Below are 9,920 nucleotides of genomic sequence, written 5' to 3'. Positions count from 1 at the left end.
ACTCGTGAACTAGTTGTGGAGAGATCACCCACTCTGCCAGGCTTCGTCTATAATGCAGCCATTGCATGAGGTTTGAAGGGACTGTTCTGCAGCAATGCTGGGGACCAGGGGACAGGTGTGGGGCTGGCAGGTGTGATCGCAGTCAAGTGTTCATGGTGGGTTTGAGTAATGAAGTGGGCTTTGTGCAGAATGTTCAGACAGGAGGGGATATGAGTCAGTGGTTAGTCCATTTCCCCCCAGAGGGAGCTTTTCACTTGAAATCTACTGACCTGGCCTGGCTCCACATCCCTCCAGTTTGCTGAGTGTCAGCTTTGCTTCAGTGAGTCTGAATGTCTGGCTCCTGCAGTGAGGTTCACAGCCTCCTCACTGGGACAAGTGGGCTTGGGGGCAGTTCCTGCCTGCGGCATGGATGCTGCAGAGAATGAAAATTCCCCAAGTTTTGATAGCTCATGTGATCCAGGCACAACATGATTTGAAACAAAGAAAAGCTGGAAAGGCAATCAGGACAACGGCGCAAAACCAAAAACGTAAGCAAAGGCACAAACAAAAAATGCAAGACCTGCAGCTCAGGTTAGGGATGGTCAGGGCCTGGACCCTAAAGATCATCTGCCTGCAGTGAAGGACATCCAGGTTTAACCTTGGGTCTGGAAGATGCCCTGGAGAAGGAAACGGCTACTCACTCCAGTATTGTTGATTGGAGAATTCCATGGACAGAGGAGCCTGGCGGGCTACAGTCCATGGGGTCTCAAAGAGTCAGATGTGACTGAGCGGCTAACACCTTCACTTTTCTTAACACATCCAGAGGGGTGAACCAGGACAGGTAGATATAGCAGAGGATAGCCATAGCAAGAGCCATGCGGAACAGCACTTTCTAGACACAGGTAATTCTGAGGTGGAGGAGAGGGCAGGATGGCTGCCTGAGAGTGGAAGGGGTCTCCAAGCAGAAATGTCCATGGAGTCCAACTCCTGACTGTGAGGGGGAAGATGAAACCATGGGATCAGACAGTCAGAATCAATGTCTGCAAGAGATGGGCACCCACTGGATGATGTTTGAATCTGGTTTGCCATTAGCTTGTTGTCCCAGGACTGCAGGGCTGACAGTCTGCAGTGGAAAATATCTGGTGCTGGCTGTCTGGTGCTGGCCCAGGTGAGTCAAGAATTGGCAACATCCACTTAGAAACTATGTCCAGCCAGGCTCAAGGATCATGGTGATCACAGTTTCCTGAATGTACTTCCTGATTTCTGCCTCATTCCTCAGCTGAGATTTAGGTTCATGCTCTTACATATCCTGCTTCCATTAAGTCTCCAAGCCACCTAGGTAGTAACTCTGACCCCACAGCTCTGAGACGTTGTCTCTGAGTCCCTCAGGGTTGATTTGGACACCCCTGAAGTAACTATGGAGAATTCATGATTGATTGGTGGCTGATGTGGCCTGAGACAGCATTTCTTAACTCATGATATGATTGAACTGGTGAACTAGAGTCTAATCCATGGTAGGAACATTCCTATGTGCTTCTGCTACTAAGATTGCTTAAATCCTGCCAACTCCTCAATTAACAATAAAAAGTATACTGCAGACTCAGTGGAAATCACAGGCCAAAGGCCAGTATATTTTTGCTGTTTTGTCACAGGCAGAGACCAATTTGTAGAAAAGTCTGGATTTTTAGGGTCAAAGTCCTCAGTATTTAATAACAAAGATATCTCTTCCCATTAGAAATGCCAGACCACAAAGAGTTGTCCCCTGGGAATCTCACACATCTGGATTGGAAATAAAATCATCAATTGCTCCTACATAGTTGGAGGGTTCACATAATACATATATAAGTACCACCATTCCTCCTCCTGATTCACCTGTAGAAAAATTTTTAAACACTACTACAAGGGGCTTCCCATGTGACTCAGAGGTAAAGAATCCACCTGCCAATGCAGAAGATGTGGATTCAATCCCTGGGTGGGGAAGATCCCCTGGAGGAGGAAATGGCAACCCACTCCAGTATTCTTGCCTGGAGAATCCCACGGGCAGAGGAGTACCGAGGGTTACAGTCCATGGGATTGCAAAGAGTTGGACATGACTGAGTGGCTGAACATGAACTCAATAAGGTAGAGACTCCACTGGTCAAGATGAACTCTGAGCACCTAAGCCTTTCAGACTATTTTCTCAGGGTCAGTGCTGGGGAGTTTGAGTGGTAGAACAAGGATTTTTAATCACATGGGGAGAATGAGAAAGGTCCCATTGTGCAGGTGGTGTGCATGCTAAGTCGCTTCAGTCATGTCCGAGTCTTTGTGACCCTATGGACCGTAGCTCACCAGGCTCCTCTGTCCGTAGGATTCTCCAGTCAAGAATACTGGAGAGGGGGTTCCATACCCTTCCCCAGGGGATCTTCCCTACCTGATGCAGGGATCGAACCTGCATCTCTTATGTCTCTTGCATTGGCGGGTTCTTTACCACTAGCACCACCTGGGAAGCCTGGAACCCAAGATCAAGTAAATGGAGTCTGGGGGGAGACTTTTGCCTCTGTAATTTTGTGAAACTTCTCTAGCGGATCCAAATATGCAGCCAGGGCCGAGACCCACTGCTGTAGCAGAGATCGTGCTCAGGCCAGGCCACCTTCTAAATCTAAACCACCTTGTTGGTAGGATGGGTTATTGCTCTTCTCAGTTCTTAGCGTGACCAGGGCTCCTGGACCGAGGAGGCCACCTCTGGCCTTAAACCCCCCACAACTAGGTTGCTGAGAAATAGAATCATTTTCTGTGTGAAACAGGTTGAGAGCACCTGGTGGTTTAAAAATCAGTCCTTTCATTTACAGGAAGTCGGCATGAAGGTCATCAGGCCGCAGCAGTGAGTGTCGTCAGCCATTTGGGTCAACCCTGCAAACTGGCAGCTTCCAACAGGGCACCTGCCATGTCTGTGCTCTCTGTCTCTTTCACCCAACTGGCTGTGTCTCTGTCTACCTGCCCGCCTGTCATTCAACTTGCTTGTTTAAATTATTTGCTCAACAGTTTTAAAGGGGCGCCCTAAGAAAGTATTATCATATATCTTGGTAAATAGACATGAAGGATAGGCTGCTTAGATTCCTGTTCCTCTGGGTTCGCTTACCTGATCCCTTATTCCAGAATGTCCTTACTTCTGCACTTTAATAATAATAATAAAGTTGATTTACAATGTTGTGTTAGTCTCAGGTGCACAACAAAGTAAATTGGTTCTATACACACACACACACACACACACACACACACACACATTTGTTGCTGTTGTTTAGTCACTAAATCATGTGCGACTCTTTTTTGACCACATGGACCATAGCTGGCTAGATTCCTCTGTCCATGGGATTTCCCAGGCAAGAATACTGGAGTAGGTTGACATTTCCTTCTACAGGGGATCTTCCTGACCCAAGGATCAAACCTGTGTCTCCACCTTGGCAGGTGGATTCTTTACCACTGAGCCACCTGAGAAGCCCATATTTACACACACACACACACACACACACACACACACATAGATAGATAAATAGATAGATATAGATATCTTTTTTCAGATTCCTTTCTCTCATAGGTTATTACAAAATACTGAGTATAGGTCCCTGTGATTTTTGTCCACGTTGGCTTTTGTACTTTCCTGTGTCTCAGGACTGACTTACTGTTCTTTCACTGGAACCCCCTTGCCCACATTTTTCTCTTTACCTACCATTCCCATTCTTCATGGTCCACTACTAGTGATGCTTATTTGGCATATCCTGCCATCAGAAATGTAATCTTCTGCATTTGAACTGCTGTAGCACTTGCCCGCTTTGTCTGAAATCACGATCCCTTTGCACAGCAAGGAAGTGAATGTCTGAGGGTATGACAGATCTCCTGGTGGTGGCTGTAATTGGTGGCTTAACTCCCGTTCACTTTGTAGCAGACTGCATTCTCCAAAATAAGTCACAACAATCATCCCAATCTCGTATAGTCTTCCAGAGTCTAGCCATGGAACTATCGAGATGTGGAATTTATGTTCCTTCCTCTTGAACCTGAGTGGGCCTTTGTGACTTCTTGTACAAATAGAATGAGACAAAAGTGAGGTTAAGTTAGAAAAGGCGACACAGCATCTCCTTTCTTGGGACACGTGCCTTCAGAGCCTGGAGCTTCTCTGAAGAGATCCAGTGACTTGGAAGCTGCCCTGCCAAGGAGACCATGCAGCGACTACACGGAGACAGAGAGGGGTGCTGAGGACCCTGTAGTGACCTGTAAGCAACCCCTCCCCTAGAGGATGCCATAGGGAGCAGAGAAATGTCTTCCCTGGCCCCAAGTCCTGCTTAAATTGCAGACTTGTAAGCTAAATGTGATTGCTATCAAGATTGTTTAAGGCATAAGTTTTGGGTGATTTACTAAGAGCCATAAGTAGCCAGAACATTGCTTTTCCTCCTTCCTAACCCAGTTTCAGTTTTGTTCGGCTCTCTCACCTGTTCATGCACCCAGCCTGGAGGAAGCTTGGCATACCCCCAGTTCTGGGGGCAGGTGGCTCTATTTGGTCTAAGTGTGTAGGAACCTTTGTCCAATTTCTAGGGGTTGTTTCAGTATTCAATTCAGGCCAAAGTACAAGAGGAGCCTTCCCTGGTGGCTCAGATGGTGAAGAATCTGTCTGCAATGCAGAAGATCCAAATTCGATCCCTGGGTGGGCAAGATTCCTTGGAGGAGGGCATGACAACCCACTCCAGTATTCTTGCCTGGAGAATCCATGAACAGGGGAGCCTGGTGGGCTACAGTCCATGGGTGGCACGGAGTCAGACATGACTGAGTGACTAACACTTTAGCTTTCACAAGAGGAGAGGTCTGTTAGGGACTTCTTGGTATATTCTTTGTCTGTCTTTTGGGAAAACTTCTAGAAACTACTTTCTCCCTCCCTAGATTTTCATCATGTGCCTATGTGAGGTCCAGAACCACTGCACCTATATATATCATTACCAGCTTGAGACGAATCTCCATCATGGAAGAGAGCAGAGGCCAGGGGTATCACAAAAGAACGGAGCTAGAACCACTAGATCACACCATTCCTGAAGCCTACCCTACTGCAAGACTTCCCATTATAGGAGTGTATCATTAGGGTCAAGTTTTATGGTGAGTCATGCAGACCTAAATTAACAATAACTTAAACAGGACAGATATTTCTTTGTCACAGAAAAGTGTAGGAAAGCAGGTCAGGGCTAACATGGAAACCTCCATTCCATGAAGTCCTCAGTGGCTCAGGTCCTTCCAGATCATCAGTCCTCTATCTCTAGGATATGGGCCTTACCCTTAAGGTCTAAGATAGAGGCATCCATTTTCCAGGAGGCTAGAAGGAGGAAGGCTTAAGAAGGCCAAGTATCTGTCTCTTGGGGAAGATTCTTAGAGGCTGCCAAAAACACTTTAGCTTGTATCTTGCTGGCTAAAACTTAGTGTGTGGGAATCTGGGAAAGTAGTTTTTATTCTGGGTGGCCAGATGCTCAAGCAATCATGGGATTATATGGTTATGGGATATTGGGAGACAGTTCAGTCTCTGACATAGTGAGGCAATGAACTTCTTTACTATTTAAAATGAGTTTATGTCAGATGTTCTGTTAACTCGTAGCCAAAGAGATCTTGACTAATACATCTTCTTTCTAGTGTATCAATATAATCTAGAATATGCTTTTTTCATCAGTCTGTTTTACCCTGAAGTTCAAGTCCTGGGGACCTTGAATCAGCAGAGAAAGAATATTTGTGTCTGTTTCCCTTCGCTTGTCTTATATCTTAAACAACAACAACAACAAGACTATTTATTTGTTTGGCTGCACTGGGTCTTTGTTGTGGTATATAGGTTCTTTTAGTTGCAGCATCCACCTCTTACTTGTGGGGTGCAGGATCTCGTTCCCTGACCAGGGATTGAACCTGGGCCCCCTGCATTGGGAGCACAGAGTCTTAGCCTCTGGACCACCAGGGAAATTGTCTTATCTTTTCAAGAGAGAAGGTATAACAGCGTGTGGGTAGGCTAAGTCAAGAATGGAACAATCTTTTGTATTAAATGCCAGCCTCGTCACACTAACCTTGCAGGAGGGCAGGGACCGTATCCTGTATTGTTCACTGTCATAGCCTAGCACCCATTACAATGTCTGGCACCTAGGAGGTATTTGACAAATATTTGTTGAATACATGAATGACTGGTTGAGTTCTGATAGATCGATATAAATTGGCTGTGTTGAAGAGGATTCCAGGGCTTCATCTTGGCTGAAAGTGAAAATGAAAGTGTTAGTCGCTCAGTCATGTCTGGCTCTTTGTGACCTCACGGACTGTAGCCTATCAGGCTTCTTTGTCCATGGAATTCTCCAGGCAAGGATACTGGAGTGGGTTGCTTTCCCTTCTCCAAGGGATCTTCCCAACCCAGGGATCGAACCTGAGTCTCCTGTGTCTCCTGCATTGGCAGGCAGGTTCTTTACAGTCTGAGCCACCAGGGAAGCCCCTCATCTTGGCTGAGCCTTGATCAATTATCGATATCTGCTGTGAGCTTATGATGAGGATATTTGCCGTTGTTGGTGATTGATGGAGACATACCTCAGATGATTCTTTATAGCAAATATCTGACATTATGCATCTTAAATATATTTATTTTCAATAAAAAATCATCTTTCCCTATACAATTACATTTTTTTCCACATAAGAAAACCTCCCCCAAATAACCTGCCCATGGCAGGAATCAGTCAATATTTGTTAAGTATCAGTTGTGTTTTCCCACAACAGTGCTGTGCACTCAGCATGCAATCAATCACCTGCCACTGATGGATACATTCGAATTCAATATTTCTACATATGCCTTCATGCATATTTACCCCAATGAACACCTTTTGAACTTAAAAAAGGATATAGCCAGTACTTCACAACTTTGAGGTTATGCTAAATTGAAGGAGTAACAAATACTAGTGAAGGACTTGAGCCAATAAATAAAAGCTAAGTGAAGATGGTTTATGTTTATTTTCAAGGAAAATAATTCAAAGTATATATATCAAGTTCTAGGAACAAGGACAAGGTCACAAATGTCAAAGTAGTCACCGTGATAAGAAGAAGCCAATGAGGGACTTCCCTGGTGGTCCAGTGTTTAAGAATCCACCTGCCAATGCAGGGCATGTGAGTTCGATGCCTGATCCAGGAAGATTTCACATGCCATGGTGCAACTAAGCCCCTACGCCACAACTACTGGGCTGTGCCCTAGAGCCCGAGAGCCACAGCTACTGAAGCCGGTGTGCCCAGAGCCTGTGCTCATCAGTGAGAAAATGATCACAATTACAAGCCGGTGCATTGCAACTAGAGAGCAGTCCCCGCTCGCTGCAACTAGAAAAAGCCTGAGCACAGCAACAAAGACTCAGCACAACAACAACAACAACAAAACGAAGTCAGTGAGACCCACGTGTGTGACTTGACCTCCCCGTGGGAAGGAGCAGGGTTCTTTTGAATGCAGTGCCTCACGGAGGAGAAAGGGCCAGTCCTCCTCTCAGCATCATTTAGGTACCAGTGCATCTAGAATTTCAGGGTCAGAGTTTACATCCATATTTCCCATCTTCAAAAGAGACTTGTGTGAGTGGAATAAAGAGGGAAATGTCCATGACTAATAATGTTCATCATAGCTGATATTGATCAAGATCTTGCTATGTACTGGGCAATACTCTAGTGATATTATGCTTATGTTTAATTTAGTTTTTTTTTTTGTGGACCATTTAAAAATCTTTATTGAATTTGTTGCAGCATTGCTTCTGCTTTATGTCTGTTTGTTTGTTTTTTGGTTATGAGGCATGTGGGATCTTAGCTCCTAGACCAGGGATCAAACCCATACCTCCTACACTGGGAAGCAAAGTCTTAACCACTGGACTGCCAGGGAAGTCCTTTAATTTAGTTCTTATAAAAAGTCCATGAGGTGGCTACTATTACTTTAAGGAACTAGGGAATGTGTTTTGAGTAGAAATATAGAGCATCATGCATAGCTCAGTTGAGAAATATCAAGGAAGAAGTCAGAGTTGCTGATTCAGGAATACACTGCAATTATTTAAGACAAAGCAGGGTCACTTGTACTTGCCTTAGAATATGGGGAAGTGGTGTGCTTCATAAAAGGAGCTCAGGTTGCAGCCTGAAGATGGTATTATACCTGTAGTGGGATAGTCCAAACTGGTCCTCAGAGTCTTGCCCTTGTGAAATGCTGGACTGTATTAGCATGGATGGAATGGGCAGTGTCTGAAGGTGTTTTTTCCCTTCAGTGGCATCACACAGGGGCTTCCCAGATGGTGCTAGTTGTAAAGAATCTGCCTGCCAATGCAGGAGACAAGAGACGGGTTCGATCCCTGGGTTGGAAAAATTCCCTGGAGAAAGGCACGACAACCCACTCCACTATTCTTGCCTGGATAATCCCACGGACAGAGGAGCCTGGTGAGCTATGGTCCATGGGATCACAAAGAGTCAGACACAACTGAAATGCCTTAGCACGCAGCGCAGCATCACACATAGGCTATGCCCCCCACCCCTCCAGCCCTCTGCCAGGAAAACGGTAAAGGAGACATAGGTACAAGAGAAATTTCTTTGAGGTGATATTTTATGATCTTCCTAACTCTTAGAAGTTATACATTAGAATATCTCCAACTATGGACATTTTATTTAGGCATTTCCATTTCTTCCTCTTTCTCTCCTTTCCTTCTATGCTTTCTTCCTTAAAAAGAAATAGGTTACAGTGCTGAGAAGAGACCTGGGAGCATATTAGGCAAATGCATTCTTGCCATCTCTCCCATCTTTATGATTTTTGTATCCATGAGTTACTGGAAAGAGACAGAATGTTACAGAAAAGTTGACAGAATTATCTTAGTGGTGGTGATAAAGAAGAGGCAGCAAGTAACAGAAAGTCTCTTATAAACCCTCCCGCTATGAGCAGCTCTTCCATCAGACCACATTCCCACGTGCCTAATTCTCCTTCTGCCTAGAAATTTCAGGAGGAACCCAGACGGTATTTTAAACAAATCTCCGACACTGAACTCTGTGATGGAATACTTCTGCCCAACAGTCTGGGAAAACTCCCAAGATGATTACAAGGATGAGGGCAAGACCGGTGGAATTTGTGTCATCTGGTTTGATTAAAGGCAAGGCCAGGACCGTCCTTGCAGCCCAGTTCCCTTTTCTTGAGGGAGCTCTGGGTTACTCCAGGCCAGTGTCTGAAAGTCCTTGGAGAATGTCTAAGTCTCTGAGGTCCATGAGATGTTAGATTGTGGAGGAGACTCAGCAATGGAAAAAAAGAAGGCACACATGATCAGGAGCAGAGGGAGTCACTTAACCCCTAGGAGGTAGAATGCAGGCTGAGTTTAAATCTTGCTCTTACCCTTGAACAGTTCCTCTCCACTGTCCCAGCATCAGCTAATTAACTGACCAAATAAGGGCTGGGGTTCCTTCTCATGATTAGAACTCTCCATATTCTCTGGTGAAGATATAGAGAAACTAACATAAGGTGGTATTGGTACCACAGGTTCACAGGCCTTTGAACTAAAATTTATATAAAATGAAAGTGATTTGAACAAATGTATGAGATTCTTAAATGACTAAGGGGATAGATCTGATACTAACAGGAACTGAGTAACACAGAAGGGATGGTTGTGGAAGCAGAGACTTGCCTCTTGCCAAGTGACGTGAAATCAGGAATTCAGTATGAAGACAATGGGCTACTGAAATTATTTTGGAAACAGCTTACCAGCAGCCAAGCACGTATTAGGATCTCCTCGCTTCTGCTGTTTGGACCTCTAATCATTTGAGATCAGTATCTCCAAAGAAAGTTTTAAAATGTTGACTGACTTTTAGGACTCTGACTCTCTGACCCCTAGTGGAGAGAGGAAGGGGTGACCTTGGGCTATTTAGCAAGGCTTTGATGTCTTATATGCTCAAGTGGCAATTGCAAAACGGTG

General features: G+C 45.0%; 1 non-coding gene across 1 annotated transcript; it reads right to left on the bottom strand.

The window, feature by feature from the left end:
- Window positions 1-5,865: 5,865 nt before the first annotated feature.
- TRNAG-CCC (transfer RNA glycine (anticodon CCC)) lies at window positions 5,866-5,938 on the bottom strand. The gene has a single exon. It is a non-coding gene; the product is annotated as a tRNA-Gly (tRNA).
- Window positions 5,939-9,920: the final 3,982 nt, after the last annotated feature.

This window comes from Dama dama, chromosome 21 (assembly GCF_033118175.1).
Source record: "Dama dama isolate Ldn47 chromosome 21, ASM3311817v1, whole genome shotgun sequence".
Classification (NCBI taxonomy): domain Eukaryota; kingdom Metazoa; phylum Chordata; class Mammalia; order Artiodactyla; family Cervidae; genus Dama; species Dama dama.
The sequence above is the reverse complement of the archived record's forward strand: the minus strand, read 5'-3'. Positions and strand labels throughout refer to the sequence as shown.